Raw genomic sequence first — 20,453 nt, forward strand, 5'->3', positions numbered from 1 at the left:
AATTCTGGCGTTTAAACGCCGAATTGATGCTTGTTCTGGGCGTTCAGCGCCCAGATGCAGCATGTTTCTGGCGTTGAATGCCAGTTCTATGCTTGTTTCTGGTGTGGCCTCCCAGCACCAAACTTAGAGTTTGACTGTGGGGGCTCTGGTTGACTCTGCAGTGAGAGAAGCTTACTGTGCCTCTTTTCCATGTTTACAGAATGGTAACCTTGAGTTTTAAACATAAGGGAGTCCTCATTTAATTGAAGGACTAGTTCACCTCTGTCAATATCAATCACAGCTCTTGCTATGGCTAGGAAGGGTCTTCCAAGGATAATGGATTCATCCTCATCCTTTCCAGTGTCTAGGATTATGAAATCAGCAGGGATGTAGAGGCCTGCAACCTTTACTAACATCTCCTCTACTTGTCCATAAGCCTGTTTTCTGGAATTGTCTGCCATCTCTAATGAGATTTTAGCAGCTTGTACCTCAAAGATTCCCAGTTTCTCCATTACAGAGAGTGGCATGAGGTTTATTCCTGACCCAAAGTCATATAGAGCCTTCTCAAAGGTCATGGTGCCTATGGTACAAGGTATTAGGAACTTTCCAAGATCTTGTTTCTTCTGAGGCAATCTCAGTTGATCCAATGCATTTAGTTCATTAGTGAACAGGGGAGGTTCATCTCCCCAAGTCTCTTTACCAAATAAATTGGTATTCAACTTCATGATTGCACCAAGGAACTTGGCAACTTGCTCTTCAGTAACATCCTCATTCTCTTCTGAAGAGGAATACTCATCAGAGCTCATGAAGGGCGTAAGGAGGTTTAATGGAATCTCTATGGTCTCTAGATGAGCCTCAGATTCCTTTGGTTCCTCAGAGGGGAACTCCTTATTGATCACTGGACGTCCCAGGAGGTCTTCCTCCTTGGGATTCACGTCCTCCCCTTCCTCCTTGGATTCGGCCATGATGGTTATATCAATGGCCTTGCACTCTCCTTTTGGATTTTCTTCTGTATTGCTTGGGAGAGTACTAGGAGGGATTTCAGTGATCCTTTTACTCAGCTGGCCCACTTGTGCCTCTAAATTTCTAATGGAGGATCTTGTTTCATTCATGAAACTCAGAGTGGCCTTAGATAGATCAGAGACTAAATTCGCTAAATTAGAAAATTCAGACAGACCATCATAGAATATATCCAGGATGGTCCATTCTAAAAGCATGTCAGAAGGACACTTTTTGGTCAGTTGCTTGTATCTCTCCCAAGCTTCATAGAGGGATTCACCTTCCTTCTTTCATATGCATTCTTGCATTCATAGTGTCTATACATGAAAAATTTCTAAGTTTGGTGTCTTGCATGTTTTCTTTTCTTGAAAATTTTTCAAAAATAAGTTCTTGATGTTCATCTTGACATTCAAAGTGTTCTTGGTGTTCATCTTGACATTCATGGTGTTCTTGCATGCATCACATGTTTAGATCCAAAATTTTCATGCATTGCATCATTTTCATGTTTTTTCTCTTTCATCATTAAAAATTCAAAATTCAAAAAATATCTTTTCCCTTTTCACTCATAAATTTTCGAAAATTTAAGTTGACTTTTTCAAAAAATTTTAAAATCTAGTTGTTTCTTATGAGTCAAATCAAATTTTTAATTTAAAAACCTTATCTTTTTCAAAATCTTTTTCAAAAATCATATCTTTTTCATTTTTTTTATTATTTTCAAAAATTTTAAAAATATTTTTCAAAAATATTTTTCTTAATTTTATCTTATAATTTTCGAAATTATTATCAAAAATTAATGTTTTGATTAAAAAATTTCAAGTTTGTTACTTGCTTGTTAAGAAAGATTCAAACTTTAAGTTCTAGAATCATATCTTGTGATTTCTTGTGAATCAAGTCATTAATTATGATTTTAAAAATCAAATCTTTTTCAAAACTAATTTCAATCATATCTTTTCAAAAATATCTTTTTATCTTATCTTTTTCAAAATCATACATTTTCATATCACATCTTTTCCAAATATCTTTTTTAACTTCTTATCTTCTTATCCTTTAAAAAATTGATTTTCAAAATTTGTTTCAACTAACTAATTAACTTTTTGTTTGTTTCTTATCTCTTTCAAAACTACCTAACTAACTTCCCCTCTCTAATTTTCGAAAATACCTCCCTCTTTTTCAAAAATTCTTTTTAATTAATTAATTGTTTTCAATTTTTAATTTTAATTTTATTTCATTCCTAATTTTCAAAAATTACTAACCTTTTTCAAAAAAAAAAAAAAACTATTTTCGAAATCTAACTTCAAATTTTAATTATTAATTTTCGAAATTCCCTCTCCCTCATCTTCTTCTATTTATTTAATTACTTACTAACACTTCTCTTCATCTCATATCTCTGCTCTCCTCACCCTTGTGTTTGGATTCTCCTCCCTTCTCTTTCTTTACATTACATTCTTTTCTTCTTCTACTCACACAAAGGAATCTCTATACTGTGACATAGAGGATTCCATATTTTCTTTGTTATTCCCTTCTTTATCATATGAGCAGGAGCAAGGACAAGAACATTCTTGTTGAAGCAGATCCAGAACCTGAAAGGACTCTGAAAAGGAAACTAAGAGAAGCTAAAATACAACAATCCAGAGACAACCTTACAGGAATTTTCGAATAGGAAGAGGAGATGGCAGCCGAAAATAATAATAATGCAAAGAGGATGCTTGGTGACTTTACTGCACCTAATTTCAATTTACATGGAAGAAGCATCTCCATCCCTGCCATTGGAGCAAACAATTTTGAGCTAAAACCTCAATTAGTTTCTCTGATGCAGCAGAACTACAAGTTTCATGGACTTCCATCTGAGGATCCTTTTCAATTCTTAACTAAATTCTTGCAGATATGTGATACTGTTAAGACCAATGGAGTAGATCCTGAAGTCTACAGGCTCATGCTTTTCCCTTTTGCTGTGAGAGACAGAGCTAGAATATGGTTGGACTCTCAACCTAAGGATAGCCTGAACTCTTGGGATAAATGCAAAGAATTTTTAGAAAAAATACAATTGACACCAAACTTAAAACTGACTCAAGACTCAAACAAGAAACATAAAATATTTTTTATTTTTATGATTTTATGATTTTTTTTGGATTTTTGTATATTTTTTTTCGAGAAATATATAGGAAAAAGAAAATAAGAAATTCAGAAATTTTTAATAAGAATTCCAGGAATCTTTCAATGTTAGCCTAAAGCTCCAATCCAAGGGTTAGACATGGCTTAATAGTCAGCCAAGCTTTAGAAGATACAAATCAGTCATACAATAACAAATTTTATTAGCAACAACTAGCTTGCTCTTGTAATGATGACTTGGAAGCCTCAGTCTAAATGAATTTAGACATGGCTTTACAGCCAGCCAGGCTTCAACATGCTTCATGAAACTCTATAATTCATTCTTAAAAATTTTAGAATAATTTTCGAAAACAGATAAGAAATTTTTGAAAGATTTTTGAAAACAAAATATTTTTTTGAAAATAAAACAAAAAGAAAATTACCTAATCTGAGCAACAAGATGAACCGTCAGTTGTCCAAACTCGAACAATCCCCGGCAACGGCGCCAAAAACTTGGTATGCGAAATTGTTACTCTGAGGTTGTAAAATTTGTTGTTCGTTCTCTCCCTGGCAATGGCGCCAACAACTGGTGCACAATACCATGGTCCAAACATAACTTCACAACTTCGCACAACTAACCAGCAAGTGCACTGGGTCGTCCAAGTAATAAAACCTTACGTGAGTAAGGGTCGATCCCACGGAGATTGTTGGTATGAAGCAAGCTATGGTCACCTTGTAAATCTCAATCAGGCGGATTTTAAATGGTTATAGTATTTTCGAATAGTAATAGTAAATAAACAGAAAATAAAGATAGAAATACTTATGTATATCATTGGTGAGAATTTCAGATAAGCGTATAGAGATGCTTTCGTTCCTCTGAATCTCTGCTTTCCCGCTGTCTTCATCCAATCAGTCTTACTCCTTTCCATGGCAAGCTTTTTGTAAGGGCATCACCGTTGTCAATGGCTACATCCCATCCTCTCTGTGAAAATGGTCCAAATGCTCTGTCACGGCATGGCTAATCATCTGGAGGTTCTCGATCATACTGGAATAGGATTTACTATCCTTTTGCGTCTGTCACTACGCCCAGCACTCACGAGTTTGAAGTTCATCACAGCCATCCCTTCCCAAATCCTACTCGGAATACCACAGACAAGGTTTAGACTTTTCGGATCTCAGGAATGGCCATCCATGGGTTCTAACTTATACCACGAAGATACTAATAACTCGGACTCGGTCCCCTGTATTAGATATCTAAGAGATATTCATTCTAGCTTGTTTGCATGTAGAACGGAAGTGTTTGTCAGGCATGCGTTCATGAGTGAGAATGATGATGAGCGTCACATAATCATCACATTCATCATGTTCTTGGGAATGAATGGATATCTTAGAAGCGGAATAAGTTGAATTGAATAGAAAAACAGTAGTACTTTGCATTAAATCATGAGGAACAGCAGAGCTCCACACCTTAATCTATGGAGTGTAGAAACTCTACCGTTTGAAAATACATAAATGATAATGGTCCAGGCATGGCCGAATGGCCAGCCCCCATGAAAGTCTAAGACAGCATAAAACTGATCAAAGATCTCTAATACAATAGTAAAAAGTCCTATTTATACTAAACTAGTCTCTAGGGTTTACAGAAGTAAGTAATTGATGCATAAATCCACTTCTGGGGCCCACTTGGTGTGTGCTTGGGCTGAGCTTGAAGTTTACACGTGGAGAGGTCATTCTTGGAGTTGAACGCCAGTTTGTAACGCGTTTCTGGCGTTCAACTCTGGTTTGTGACGTGTTTCTGGCGTTTAACTCCAGACTGCAGCGTAGAACTGGCGTTCAATGCCAGTTTGCGTCGTCTAAACTTGGGCAAAGTATGGACTATTATACATTGCTGAAAAGCTCGGGATGTCTACTTTCCAACGCAATTGGAAGCGCGCCATTTTGAGTTCTGTAGCTCCAGAAAATCCATTTTGAATGTAAGGAGGTCAGAATCCAACAGCATCAGCAGTCCTTCTTCAACCTCTGAATCTGATTTTTGCTCAAGTCCCTTAATTTCAGCCAGAAAATACCTGAAATAATAGAAAAATGCACAAACTTATAGTAAAGTCCAGAAATATGAATTTAACATAAAAACTAATGAAAACATCCCTAAAAGTAACCAGATTCTACTAAAAATATACTAAAAACAATGCCAAAAAGCGTATAAATTATCCGCTCATCAATACTTTATTGCAATTCCTAGGGAGAACGACCCGAGGTTCAATACTTCGGTTTATAAATTTAGGGGTTTGTTACTTATGACAAACAAATTTTTGTATGAAATAATTGATGTTGGTTTAGAAACTATATTACAACGAGACTTATTGTGAATTCTAAACCACACAAAAGTCTTCTCATCACTAACCTAAGAGGGGAATGCAAAGCCATTACTCTAAGAAGTAGGAAGGTTGTAGAAGAAGGCACCCCAAGCAAAGACAAGCATGAAGAAGCTGCAACAAAGCATGGGAACAAGGATGAAGAAGAGATCCCTGCTCCACCTCCACCAAAATCAGTCTTGAAGCCTTATGTGCCAAAGGCACCATACCCACAAAGACTGGGAAAAGATGGGAAGGATGGCCAGTTTTCTAAGTTCCTAGAGATCTTCAAGAGGCTCCAAATCAACATACCATTTGTTGAGGCATTAGAACAAATGCCACTCTATGCCAAATTTTTGAAGGAGCTTATAACCAAAAATAGGAACTGGGAGGCAAAAGAAACCATAATATTGACTGAAGAATGCAGTGCCATCATATAGAAGAAGCTGCCTCAAAAGCTGAAAGACCCAGGGAGTTTCCAAATCCCCTGCATCATAGGAGACATCACCATTGAGAAAGCCTTGTGTGATTTGGGAGCTAGCATAAATCTTATGTCCCTAACCATGATGAGAATGATGAAGATTGAGGAAGCCAAGCCAACAAGAATGGCATTCCAATTGGCTGACAGAACATTTAAATTTCCACATGGGGTGGTGGAAGACTTGCTAGTGAAAGTAGGAGAGTTCATCTTTCCTGTTGATTTCGTTGTGCTGGACATGGAAGAAGAGGCCAACACGTCAATTATCCTAGGAAGACCATTCCTAGCTACTGTTGGAGCCATCATTGATGTGCAAAAAGGGGAACTAGTCTAGAGGTTGCATGAAGAGAAAATGGTCTTCAACGTCTTCAAAGCAACGAGTTACCCCAAAGAATCCATAGGAGAATGCATGCTGGTAGACACCATGGAATAGATAGTTCAAGAAGTCTTGGAAGAAGAACAATGTGGAGGAACCATTGAGCTGGATGGAGAACCACCACAAGCAACCATGAGAAACTCAATCATGCCAACCACCACAGACAACAAAGATGCAGAGTCACCAAAACTAGAGCTGAAAGCATTACCACCCAGCTTGAAATATGCATATCTGGGTGCTAACAATACTCACCCAGTGATTATAAATTCAAGTCTGAGTAAGGAACAAAAAGAGGAGCTTATCCAAGTGCTGAGACAACACAAGGCTGCCATAGGCTGGACACTTGCAGATTTAAAAGGGATCAGTCCTTCGATGTGTATGCATAAAATCTTGCTTGAAGAAGATGTCAAACCTTCAAGACAACAACAAAGGAGGTTGAACCCAACTATGAATGAAGTGGTTCAGAAAGAAGTGTTGAAACTATGGCAAGCAGGGGTGATCTACCCCATCTCAGACAGCCCTTGGGTAAGCCCGGTGCAAGTAGTCCCTAAGAAGGGAGGGATCACTATTGTGGCAAATGAGAAGAATGAATTGATACCCACAAGGACAGTGACCGGATGGCGTATGTGCATTGATTACCGGAAACTTAATGAAGCCACCCGGAAGGACCACTTTCTCCTACCTTTCATGGACCAGATGCTTGAAAGATTGGCAGAACATGAGTATTATTGCTTCCTGGATGGGTATTCAGGCTACAACCAAATTGTTGTAGACCCCAAGGATCAGGAAAAAACTTCATTTACTTGTCCATATGGTGACTTTGCTTATAGGAGAATGCCCTTTGGATTGTACAATGCACCTGCAACATTCCAAAGGTGCATGCTCTCCATTTTTTTAGACATGATTGAGAAGTTCATAGAAGTATTCATGGACGACTTCTCTGTATTTGGGAACTCATATTCTGATTACCTATACCATCATGCTCTTGTGCTAAAAAGGTGTCAGGAAACCTACCTAGTTTTAAACTGGGAGAAGTGCCATTTTATGGTGACTGAAGAGGTGGTTCTTGGTCACAAGATCTCAAAAGATGGCATAGAAGTGGACAAGGCAAAAGTGGAAGTAATTGAAAAATTACCTTTACCTTGCAATGTCACAAGTAATCAGAAGTTTTTTGGGACACGCTGGGTTCTATAGGAGGTTTATCAAAGATTTTTCAAAGATTGCAAAATCCCTTAGCAACCTACTTGTCTCAAATACTCCCTTTGTTTTTGATAGAGAGTGCATGGTAGCCTTTGATGAACTTAAGAAGAAACTCTCTTTTGCACCTATTATAGCACCACCAAGCTGGGATCTTCCCTTTGAACTAATGTATGATGCATTTGATTTTGCTATTGGTGCTGTTCTAGGACAGAGGAAAGACAAGCTAGTACATGTTATTTACTATGCTAGCAAGGTTCTTAATGAGAATCAAAGGAACTATACCACCACGGAGAAAGAACTTTTAGCCATAGTTTTTGCTTTTGATAAGTTTAGATCATATTTTATTGGCTCAAAAGTAATTGTGTTCACTGATCATGCAGCACTCAAATACTTGCTTACCAAACAAGAATCTAAGCCCAGACTAATAAGGTGGATTTTGCTGCTCCAAGAATTTGATATTGAGATTAAAGATAGGAGCAGAGCAGAGAACAAGGTAGCTGACCACCTCTCAAGGATCCCACAAGAAGAAGAGATGCAGCAAGTAGCAGTCAATGAAAGCTTTCCTGATGAACAATTGATGATGATTCAAGTAGCCCCTTGGTTTGCAGACATAGCCAACTTCAAGGCTATTGGGGAGCTACCAACCAACATCAATAGGCACATGAGGAGGAAGCTAATTAAGGATGCCAAACACTACATCTGGGATGATCCTTATTTGTTCAAAAAGTGTGCTGATGGAATCCTAAGAAGGTGTATATCCCATGAGGAAGGGCAAGAAGTATTGTGGCAGTGCCATGGATCCACATATGGAGGTCACTTCAGTAGAGAAAAAACAGCAGTAAAAGTTCTTCAATCCGGATTTTGCTGGCCAATAATATTTAAAGATGCCAAGGAAATGGTGTCAAAGTGTGATGAATGCCAAAGAGCTGGTAATCAAACCAAGAGAAATGAGATGCCACAGCAATTCATACTAGAGTTGGAGCTATTTGATGTATGGGGGATTGATTTCATGGGACCCTTCTCAACCTCCTACTCAAATAGCTACATATTGGTGGCTGTTGATTATGTCTCAAGGTGGGTAGAAGCCATAGCCACTGCAATAAATGACAACAAGGTTGTGATAAGCTTCTTAAGAAGGAACATCTTCAGCAGATTTGGAGTTCCCAGAGCTCTCATTAGTGATGGAGGGACACACTTCTGCAACAAACAACTCGAGACACTCCTTCTCGAATATGGAGTAAAGCACAAAGTGGCAACTCCATACCACCCACAGACCAACGAGCAAGCTGAAATCTCCAACAGAGAGCTGAAACGAATCCTTGAAAAAACTGTTGGAAACTCAAAGAAGGATTGGTCTAAGAAGCTAGACGATGCACTATGGGCCTACAGAACAGCCTATAAGACTCCCATTGGGATATTTCCATACCAATTGGTATATGGCAAGGCTTGTCACTTACCAGTTGAATTTGAGCATAAAGCATTTTGGGCTCTAAAGATGTTAAACTATGATGAGCAAGCTGCTGGAGAAAAGAGATTAATACAACTCAATGAGCTGGAGGAGTTTAGAAATCAAGCATAATAGAATGCAAAAATCTACAAAGAGAACACAAAAAGGTGGCATGACCAAAAGATAGCAAGAAGGGAGTTCACTGAAGGACAGAAGGTGTTACTCTACAACTCAAGACTCAAGTTCTTCCCTGGAAAACTTAAGTCTCGATGGTCAGGACCTTTCACCATACTCAAGGGGTTTCCTTATGGTCATGTGGAGCTCATGGAGGACAAGACTCAGAGATCTTTTACTGTCAATAGCCATAGACTCAAACACTACTTGGGAGGCCCCTTAGAGGAGCAGAGAGTGAGCTACAAGCTCAGCTGAAGATGAAGGAATGTCAACCTAATGACAATAAAGAAGCGCTAGTTGGGAGGCACCCCAACACTTTATCCTTTTTGATTTAATTGCTTTTCTTAGAAGTAGTTTAAAATCTATTGCTTTAGATAGTTTAATTTTCAGTCTCACTTTGAGGTTACAGTATCAATTTAGGATTAGTTTACAAATGTAGGTTAGAAAGTTTGATATTAGCTTTGGTAGCTAGATTTTTTTTACACTCTTTTATTTCTTTCTATTCTGGAATTGCAACTTGATGAAGGCATAAATCATGATGAGTGAATGGGCTGAGAACTAGCTAAACTGCTAAGTTTGGTGTGGCCTTCCACCCACTTAATCTAGGCTTACAAACAATTAATAGCCTGATCTTGAAGGGTAAGCCCAAAGATTAAGTTTGGTGTGGCCACCACCAAGAATCACCTAGCAGCCCAAGTCACCTTATTTGAAAGTACTTAATGCTTTGGGTAAGAACATGAATGTGGTTTAATGAGTTCAGAGGAATTGGAATCAAAAGAAAATGAAAAGATTGATGTTATTCCACTCTTATGAACACATTAAATACACAATGATGAAACCAATTTATTGAGATGCCAAAGAATTAAGTTTGGTGTCCCAAGGGACACCCATCAGTTGCAATCCAATTCACTCTTGATGAGAAGGAATGTGCAGGGTTCTTTTGTCATTACTAATGGGTTCAGTTTCAATTTCAGGAGAGAAGATGGGGCCCACATGGTAAACAACTCACAAAGCAAGGAAGTCAAAGTGTACTTGCACTTTGGAACTCAACACACGCAGAAGACATGTGAGAAAAGAGTTGGCGCCTCTTCCCACGCTAGGCGCCACTCCCCAAGTGGGAAAATATTTAACCCTTTTTATTTTATTTGTGAGGAGGTCCCTAATCCCCACATCCAACACTTCAGAGGTGACCAAGGAGAGAGCTGTACTCATCTACAGCATCATGAAAGGAGAGAACATCAACATGGGGGAGATGATTGCCAACAACATCAATAAAGTGCTGAAAAGCACCAGTGACAACACAAGGTTGGCATTCCCCAGCATTATACAGAGACTATGTGATGAGGCTGGAGTTGAAAAGATCATTGATGAAGTGCTTGTGAAGCAAGACAAGTTTATAACTGCCAAAAAGATGGTCAAGGTGGTAGCTGTTCACCCACTCAATAGGGCCAGAGAACGAAGAGCTCATGCCCATGAACCACAACAACAATAAGAAGAGGAAGAGGCAGAAGAGTAACCTCAATTCCTAGCACTTCAACCACCACCACAATACCAATATCAGCAATTTCCAAAGGGATTCAACTGGGAGTAATTGCAAGGAGATGTACACCAAATGAAGGGAGATCTACACCACTTGAGGGAAAATGTCAATCAACTCAAGAAAACTCAACAACAACAATGGAGCCAAGTCAACCAAAACATTCAACAACTCCAAGGGAATTGGGAGCATATGAGGAAGGAACAGCAAGAACAATTTGACTAGGGAGAGGTGCGAAGTGCATTGGACAAAATAGTAGAGCAAAGCAAATGACAACAGAGGAACTTGGCCGAATTCAGACATCTCTATGATGCCAGAACCATATCCAGGAGGCAGTATGACATCAATACACAAGCGAAGCTGAATCACTTGTGTAACTTCGTGGCCGCTCTAAACCCAGGATACCCAACCTTCATGCAAGGAATGGAAGAGCTAAGTGCAAGACAAGAGGAAATCCTAGCCAAACTTAAGGAAGATGAAAGGAATTATATGAGGAGGGCAGGATTTTGGAAGCCCAAGGATGCCAAAGCACAAGAAGGTTCCTCCAAGCCAGATGAAGGTGGCTCCTCCCCCTCCAAGAAAAAGGACAAAGGGAAGGGGCCAATGAACTAAAGATGAAGCTACTCAAGGTTGTTGAGTCCCATGGTTGACACTTTCTAAATTCTAAAATCTTGTTTACGCTTTTGCTTTATTTACTTTTTGAATAAATAATCATGCTAGGATAGTTTATATTTTATGCTTAGTTTTAATTCCTATTTGAAGTCTTTATGAGTTTTTTTTTCAAGAAAGAAAATGCCATGTATTCCAAGTCTTTATTTCAACATAAATAAAAGTAGAGTTTGTCTCCATAAGAGTCACTGTGAGTTGTGCAAAAATAATGAGAGGGACCAAGGCCAAGAGAGATCATCAAACAGACTAAGAAATAAGTAACCAAGTGTAGGACCTTGGATGAACTAAAAAGAAAGTGAGTCATGGAAGAGCAACTAGTCCTAGAAGGTACAACAAGGGGAAGGTTAAGGGGTGTTCCTTGAATATCCATAGAACCAAGAGGTAGTAAGTAATAAAGGCCTAAGGCTCTGAGCATCAACTACTGGGATAGAAAAAAAAAACATTAAAAAAAAGCTCAAAAAGAATTAAAGATCTTAGTAGATGCTTGTGGTGAAGATGTGTCAAGAAGAGACCTGGGCAAGTAAATTCTTAGGGGTGTCTCAACACCTAGTACCCTAAAACCAACTAATTTGGGAGTGCTAATTGAAAGCTTAATTAAAGGGTTGTCTTGAGATAGAACACTTAGAGTCGTGGTCAAGAAAGCAAAACAACCCTTGCTACTTCAAGGTGACAATCAATAGAAAGGACCCCTAAAGCCTATACCTGAAAGAACCCTCAAGGATCCAAGAGCTTTCCATGACATTAAAACATTCATACATGTGTTGAACACTTAGTCTTACTCTTAATTGTATTGCAATCACTCAAAGCCAAGGCCTCAAGTTATAAAGGTTTACTCACATTGATTTGCTTGGGACAACCAAAACTTAAGTTTGGTGTTGTGATGACTTGCATCATCTACCCTTCTTTCTTGCATAAAGAAGACCATAAAAGAACATAAATCTCATTTGATCAGTACAATTCATGCATTATTTGATGAATATTATGGTACACTACTTTGAAATGAGTTGTGCTGAATTTCATGTGAAGAAGGCATCAAAAATGGGTAGAAGACAAACAAGAAGCTGGGCGTGTGAAACTGGCGTGCCACTTGGGAGCAAATGCCACAAAAATGCACTGGTGTGGCACGCCAGTACTAAAGTCCAAAGAAGAAATTCAAGTATGCATGAGGGCATAGCACGCCAGGAACTGGGCGTGGCACGCTAATTCATTTTTCTAGAGAGCTACAATGGAGGACACAAAAGGGGCGTGGCACGCCAGGCTGGGCGTGGCATTCCTGACCCATCAATTACTATGGGCGTGCCACTTGAGCAAAGGGGCGTGGCATGCCAACTCACCATTCCAAGAAGAACCTTCACTAAGGCGTGCCACTTGGTATCGAAGGCGTGGCACGGCAGCCCCAAGAAGTCACTTGGGCATGCCACTTGAGAACCCAGGCGTGGCACGCCAAGCTTGAAGAGTTCACAAATCCATGGGCGTGCCACTTGAGCAGCATGGCATGGCACGCTGGTACAACAATCCAGAGAAGAGGCTGAAGGCAATTGAAGACTGGGCGTGCCACTTGAGCAACCAGGCGTGGCACGCCAATGCACAAAGGACCAAAAGTAAGGACTGGGCGTGCCACTTGGTATCGAAGGCGTGGCACGCCAACTACTGGAACCAAGATAAGATCATGGGCGTGGCACGCCAGCCTTTAGGCATGGCACGCTGGTATAAATTTCCAGAGAGGATGAAGGAGGCCAATTATATGGGGCGTGCCACTTGGTATCGAAGGCGTGGCACGCCACTCACCATTCTTCACTTAGGCGTGCCACTTGAGCAACCAGGCGTGGCACGCAAGTGTCATTCAGAGAGAAAAGAAGCATTGGGGCGTGCCACTTGAGTTCGTGGCATGGCACGCCAAACAGAGGAACCACTCACTCACAAAAGGGGCGTGGCACGCCAGACCCTGGGCGTGCCACGCTAGTTCAACTTTCCAGAGAAGCGTAGCCAAGCATAGAGCAAGGGCGTGGCATGCCAGTTCAAGTTTCCAGAGGCAAAGAAAGGTTGGAAAAGGCAAGAGGCGTGCCACTTGAAGGATTGGGCGTGGCACGCCAAGCTAGAAATGAAGGGCACGTGACACGCCAGAAAAGCGCCAGCCACACGCCAGTTGAGAAGTCATGCTTATTGAGTGTTTTCTTTTCCCTCCAAAATGTAATTTTCCTTTTTCACTTTTGTAATTCTTTTATTTTACTAGGAGTAGTATAAATACCCCCAAGGAGTACTGAAGAAGGGGGTTAAGCAGTCAGTTTTAGATCCACTTTTACACTTCACTTTTGAATACTTTGATCCAAAGAGACAACATCTCCCAATCTCAATGAATTTCCCCATTCTTATCTATCCATTTCTTTACAGCTTATTTTTACATTCAGCAATTCCCCATTCCCATTTACATTCAAGTCATTTATGATTCTGCACTTTACATTCTGCCATTTATATTCCTGTACTTTATTGCTTTTCTTTATATTCTAGCCATTTACATTTATGTCATTTACAATTCTGCACTTTACAATCCTATTGATCTGCTTGACTAATTCATCAAATGATTAAAACTGCTCGAATTTGCCAATATCTGTGGATACGATCCCATTCCACTGTGGGTTATTACTTGACGATAATTTTGGTGCGCTTGCCAAAAGAACTAATTCACCAATTTTGAATGGGGTGTGAATTCTAGTCATCAGATATCAAACTTAGGAAGAGAAGAACAAAATTTATGGATAGGGTTCATAGAAATTCAAGAGAATGTTTAAGAACATTATCAGGCAGGGAATAATTCAGAATGTAAAGTTCAAAACAGAAACTTCAAAAGAACCAAATTCAATCAGAATGAGATATACATAAGATGCAAGATATGAAGCAAAAAAACCAAACCGCATCTTAAGAAAAGCAGATATCTCAGGGAATTCAAGTAAACGTATGCAGTTAAGATCAAATGAAAATAGCATATGAACAAGGAACAAGATTGGGGAATAATTAGTTCACTCTCCAAGAAAGAAACCCCAAATAAAACTTCAAGATAAACCATGGAAGAACAAGATACGTGACCGAACAACCCTGAGATGCAACTTCTAACGTTCCCAAAACCCATAATTTGCATCACCTATTAATTCTATTTCGTCTATGACAATCCATTAGTGTTTTCGTATACACAAATCATCAGCATTAAGTTGGCCAAAACTAATACCATGAGAGATGCAACGGTCGACTAATAACATTAATCAATAGACAATCATGCATTTGAAACTCAAACTCTTGTCATTAGGAGTCCTACTGCATGACAAACACTTAGAGTATGCAGTAAAGCATAGTCAGTCCATTTCAAGGCTCTAACGGGAACGAACTACTCTGATACTGTTGAGCGGATATTTTATACGCTTTTTGACATCATTTTCATATAGTTTTTAGTAGTTTTTATTTATTTTTTATTAAGTTTTTATAGGTTTTAGTGTTAAAATGATATTTTTGGATTCTACTATGAGTTTTTGTGTTTTTGGACAATTTTAGATAATTTCTGGCTGAAATTAAGGAGCTGGAGCAGAAGTCTACTTCAGAGACAGAGAAAGCACTGCAAATGCTGTCCAGATCTCACCTACCTGGATTCAGAAGAGCTTTTCAGGAGCTATAGAAGTCCAAATGGAGCTCTCTCAATGGCTATAGAAACCTGACTTCTAGAGCTTTCCAGCAACATATAATAGTCCATACTTTTCTTCGGATTAGAAGGCCCAAAACTGACGTCCAACGCCAGCTACCTGCCCCCTTCCAGGCATCTAGCGCCCAAAGAGCAGAGCCCAACGTCCAAAGGCCCAGAGAAGACCCCCTAGCTGGTGCTCCACGCCCCAGAGACCTCATGGCACGTGGATTTCTTCAAAACTCAGCCCAAACACTCACCAAGTGGATCCTAGAAGTGGATTTTAGCACTAAATAGACTATTTTACCCTTACTAGTCATTTGTTTAGTATTTAAGGGATTAGATTCATGTTATTCACACACTTTTTCATATCTCATTCAGCATACTCATTTTTACTTTGTATTTTACTTTCATTATGAGTTTTTAAACCTCCTAGGTTGAGGGGAGGAGTCTTGCTGAGTCCTATGAATTAATAAAAGTATTACAGTTTCTCTTCGATCCGTGCTTGATTAATTCAAAGATGTATATTCATTCTTCATCAATATGAATGTGTTAAACTGGCATAAGGTTATCACATTCTACATGGGTTTAGAGTGTGTCTTTCATCAGACAATGATGAACCACCCGCTTGAATATACATCTCTCAGATGGCTAATCCACGATTTCGTTGGGGACTTCTCGAGACATCAGTTCAGCTGATTTACGGGAAGATTAAGGTCTCTGTGGTAGAGGCTAGAACCTAAGGTGCAGCATCCTCTGATCCAAAAGATTCAACTTTGTCTGTGGCGTTTTGAGTAGGATCATTAAGGAGAATGAACTGCAAAAGCTTCACCTTCAATCAGAATGGATCCCCACTAAACCTGGGGTTCAGATCTGGAGGAGTATTGGCAGCTGCTCAAACCAGTGTCAATCACATAGAGCCTGCCATTGAAGAAATCACTTACAAGCAAAGGAAGCAGTAATACCAGAGTTAATTCAGAAAGACAAAGCAACTCTGACTCTCAACTCTAATCCTATCATTTATTCCTTTCACAGTTTCATGATACTTCATCCAACTCCATATACTTAATCCAACAATCTTTTGATTTTGCCTGACTAAGACCTGCAAAACAACCATAGCTTGCTTCAAGCCACAATCCTTGTGGGATCGACCCTGACTCGCTCAGGTATTACTTGGACGACCCAGTGCACTTGCTGGTTGATGAGCGGATAATTTATACGCTTTTTGGCATTGTTTTTAGTATGTTTTTAGTATATCTTAATTAGTTTTTATTATATTTTTATTAGTTTTTGAATAAAAATTACTCTTCTGGACTTTACTATGAGTTTGTGTGTTTTTCTGTGATTTTAGGTATTTTCTGGCTGAAATTGAGGGACCTGAGCAAAAATCTGATTCAGAGGCTGAAAAAGGACTGCAGATGCTGTTGGATTCTGACCTCCCTGCACTCAAAGTGAATTTTCTAGAGCTACAGAAACCCAATTGGCGCCCTCTTAATTGCGTTTGAAAGTAGACATCCTGAGCTTTCCAGAAATATATAATAGTCTATACTTTGCCCGAGATTTGATGGCCCAAACAGGCGTTCCAAGTCAGCTTAAGAATTTTGGCGTTTAACTCCAAAACTGGCACAAAAGCTGGAGTTAAACGCCCAAACTGGCACAAAAGCTGGCGTTTAACTCCAAGAAAAGTCTCTACACATGGAAGCTTCAATGCTCAGCCCAAGCACACACCAAGTGGGACCGGAAGAAGATTTCTGCATTAATTACTGATTTCTGTAACCCTAGGCTACTAGTTCTCTATAAATATGACCTTATACTATTGTATTTTCATCTTGGAATCATGTTTTGAAGATTGAACCCTCTTTGGGAGGCTGGCCATTCGGCCATGCCTAGAACTTTTGTTCTTATGTATTTTCAACGGTGGAGTTTCTACACACCATAGATTAAGGTGTGGAGCTCTGCTGTTCTTCATGAATTAATACAAAGTACTATTGTTTTTCTATTTAACTCAAGTCTATTTCTTCTCCAAGATATTCATTCGTTCTTCAACTTGATGAATGTGATGATCCGTGACACTCATCATCATTCTCACCTATGAACATGTGCCTGACAACCACCTCTATTCTACTAGCAATGGCTTGAATGCGTATCTCTTGGGTTTCTAATCTAAGATTGGAACCTTCGTGGTATAGGCTAGAATTAATGGCAGCCATTCCTGAGATCCGGAAAGTCTAAACCTTGTCTGTGGTATTCCGAGTAGGATCTGGGAAGGAATGACTGTGACGAGCTTCAAACTCGCGATTGTGGGGCGTGTGACAGACGCAAAAGGATCAATGGATCCTATTCCGACATGATCGAGAACCGACAGCTAATTAGCCGATGTTGTGACAGAGCATCAGGACCATTTTCACTGAGAGGACGGGATGTAGCCATTGACAACGGTGATGCCCAACATAAAGCTTGCCATGGACAGGAGTATGAATGATTGAAAGAAGGCAACAGGAAAGCAGAGGTTCAAGGGGAACAAAGCATCTTCATACGCTTATCTGAAATCCACCAATGAATTACATAAGTTTCTCTATCTTTATTTTATGTTTATTTTATGTTTATTTTCATCACCTTAAACTCCATAACCATTTGAATCCGCCTGACTGAGATTCACAAGATGACCATAGCTTACTTCAAGCCAACAGTCTCCGTGGGATCAACCCTTACTCACGTAAGGTTTATTACTTGGACGACCCATTGCACTTGCTGGTTAGTTGTGCGGAATTGTGACAAAGTGTGATTCACGTTTGAGAGCTCCAAGTTCTTTGGCGCCATTGTTGATGATCACAATTTCGTGCACCAAGTTTTTGGCGCCGTTGCGGGGATTTTTCGAGTTTGGACAACTGACGGTTCATCTTGTTGCTTAGATTAGGTACTTTTCAGAATTTTTAAGAATGAATTCTAGAGTTTCAAGGTGATGTTCCCACCATCACAAAAGCTGATTGATTCTCATCAATTTAGCTATTGAATGTAATGTCCTACTGAAACTTGGCCAAACATGTCTAATCTTTTTAGACTGAAGCTTTAGACTAACATTGAATAATTCCTGGAATTCTTATTAAAAGTTTTGATTCTCTTTATTTTCTTTTTCATATAAGTTTCGAAAATCACAAAAAAAAATTTAAAATCATAAAACCAAAAATATTTTATGTTTCTTGTTTGAGTCTATTGTCTAATTTTAAGTTTGGTGTCAATTGCATGTCTTTATCCTTCCAATTTTCGAAATCTTATGCATTATGTTCTTCATTAATCTTCAAGTTGTTCTTGATGATTTCATTGCTCTAATCTTTAAATTCTCTTGTTTTGTGTGTTTTGTTGTTTCTCATATGCATTTTTACATTGTTATAGTCCTTAGTATACAAACTTTTAAGTTTGGTGTCTTACATGCATTGTTTATTTGATCTTAGTTGCATTTTTATTGATTCCCATCATCAAAAATTCAAAAATATTTTTCAAAACTATGTCTTTTCAAGTCAATAATACAGAGAATTGAAGATTCAGAATATTCAGCAGAGGAATCAAACAGAAAAAGCTGGGCGTTCAAAACGCCCAGTGAAGAAGGAAAACTGGCGTTTAAACACCAGCCAGGGTACCTGGCTGGGAGTTTAATGCCCAGAACGGTAGAGATTTGGGCGTTAAACGCCAGAATGGGCACCATTCTGGGCGTTTAACGCCAGGATGACACTAGAGGGAAGATTTTGTTTTTAATTCACATTTTTTTCAAGTTTTCATAATTTTTCAAAATCAAATCTTTTTCAAATCATATCTTTTCAATCATATCTCTTTCAAAATCAATTTCTTTCTATTTTATATTTATTTTTACTATTTTCAAAAATCCTTGCTATAATTAAAGATTTACTTCAAAATTTTCAAGTTGTTACTTGCCTATTAAGAAATGATCAAACTTTAAATTTTAGAATCATATTTTTAATTTCTTGTTAGTCAAGTAATCAACATTAATTTTAAAAACTTTCTTTTTCTAATTTGATTTTCAATCATATCTTTTCAATCGTATCTTTTCAATCACATCTTTTTCAAAATTAATTTTCAATCATATCTTTTTAATTTCTGATTTCAAAATCTTTTTCAAAAAAAAAATCACTTGATTTCTTTCCCAATCTTAGTTTTCGAAAATCTCAATCAAATTTTCAAATTTCTTTTTAATTATTTCAAAATCTTTTTTTCGAAAATTCTTCCCCTCTTCTCACATCCTTCTATTTAAGGGACTAAGACTCCTCTTCAAGGTGCAATTCGAACTCTGTCCCTCTTGATAGGTTCGAATTCCCTCTTCTCCATCTCCTCCTTCTATTCTTCTTTTCCTCTGACACCTCAAGGAATCTCTATACTGTGACATAGAGGATTCCCTACTTTCTTGTTTTCTTCTCTTTCATATGAGCAGGAACAAAGATAAAGGCATACTTGTTCAAGCTGATCCTGAACCTGAAAGGACCCTGAAGAGAAAGCTAAGAGAAGCTAAAGAACAATTCTCTTTAGAGGGCCTAACAGAGCTTTTCAAAGAAGAAGAAACCATGGAAGCCAAAAACAACAATGCCAACAATGCAAGGAAGGTGCTTGGTGACTTTACTGCACCTACTCACAACTTCTATGGGAGAAGCATCTCAATCCCTGCCATTGGAGCAAACAACTTTGAGCTTAAGCCTCAATTAGTTTCTCTAATGCAACAGAATTGCAAGTTTCATGGACTTCCATTGGAAGATCCTCATCAGTTCTTAGCTGAGTTCTTGCAAATCTGTGACACTACCAAGACCAATGGGGTTGACCCTGAAGTCTACAGACTTATGCTCTTTCCTTTTGCTGTAAGAGATAGAGCTAGAACATGGTTGGATTCACAACCTAAGGAAAGCCTGAACTCTTGGGAAAAGCTAGTCAATGCCTTCTTGGCAAAGTTCTTTCCACCTTAAAAATTGAGTAAGCTTAGAGTGGAAGTCCAAACCTTTAGACAGAAGGATGGTGAGTCCCTCTATGAAGCTTGGGAGAGATATACGCAATTGATCAGAAGGTGCCCTTTTGACATGCTTTCTGAATGGAGCATCATAGGAATTTTCTATGATGGTCTGTCTGAACTATCCAAGATGTCATTGGATAGCTCTGCTGGAAGATCTCTTCATCTAAAGAAGACGCCTGTAGAAGCTCAAGAACTCATTGAAATGGTTGCAAATAACCAATTCATGTACACTTCTAAAAGGAATCCTGTGAATAATGGGATAGCTCAGAAGAAAGGAGTTCTTGAGATTGATACTCTGAATGCCATATTGGCTCAGAATAAAATATTGACTCAGCAAGTCAATATAATTTTTCAGAGTCTATCTGGAATGCAAGCAGTAACAGGCAGCACTAAGGAAGCTTCCTCTAAAGAAGAAGCTTATGATCCTGAGAACCCAGCAATGGAAGAGGTGAATTACATGGGAGAACCCTATGGAAA

This window comes from Arachis ipaensis, chromosome B06, assembly GCF_000816755.2.
Source record: "Arachis ipaensis cultivar K30076 chromosome B06, Araip1.1, whole genome shotgun sequence".
NCBI classification, from domain to species: Eukaryota; Viridiplantae; Streptophyta; class Magnoliopsida; order Fabales; family Fabaceae; genus Arachis; species Arachis ipaensis.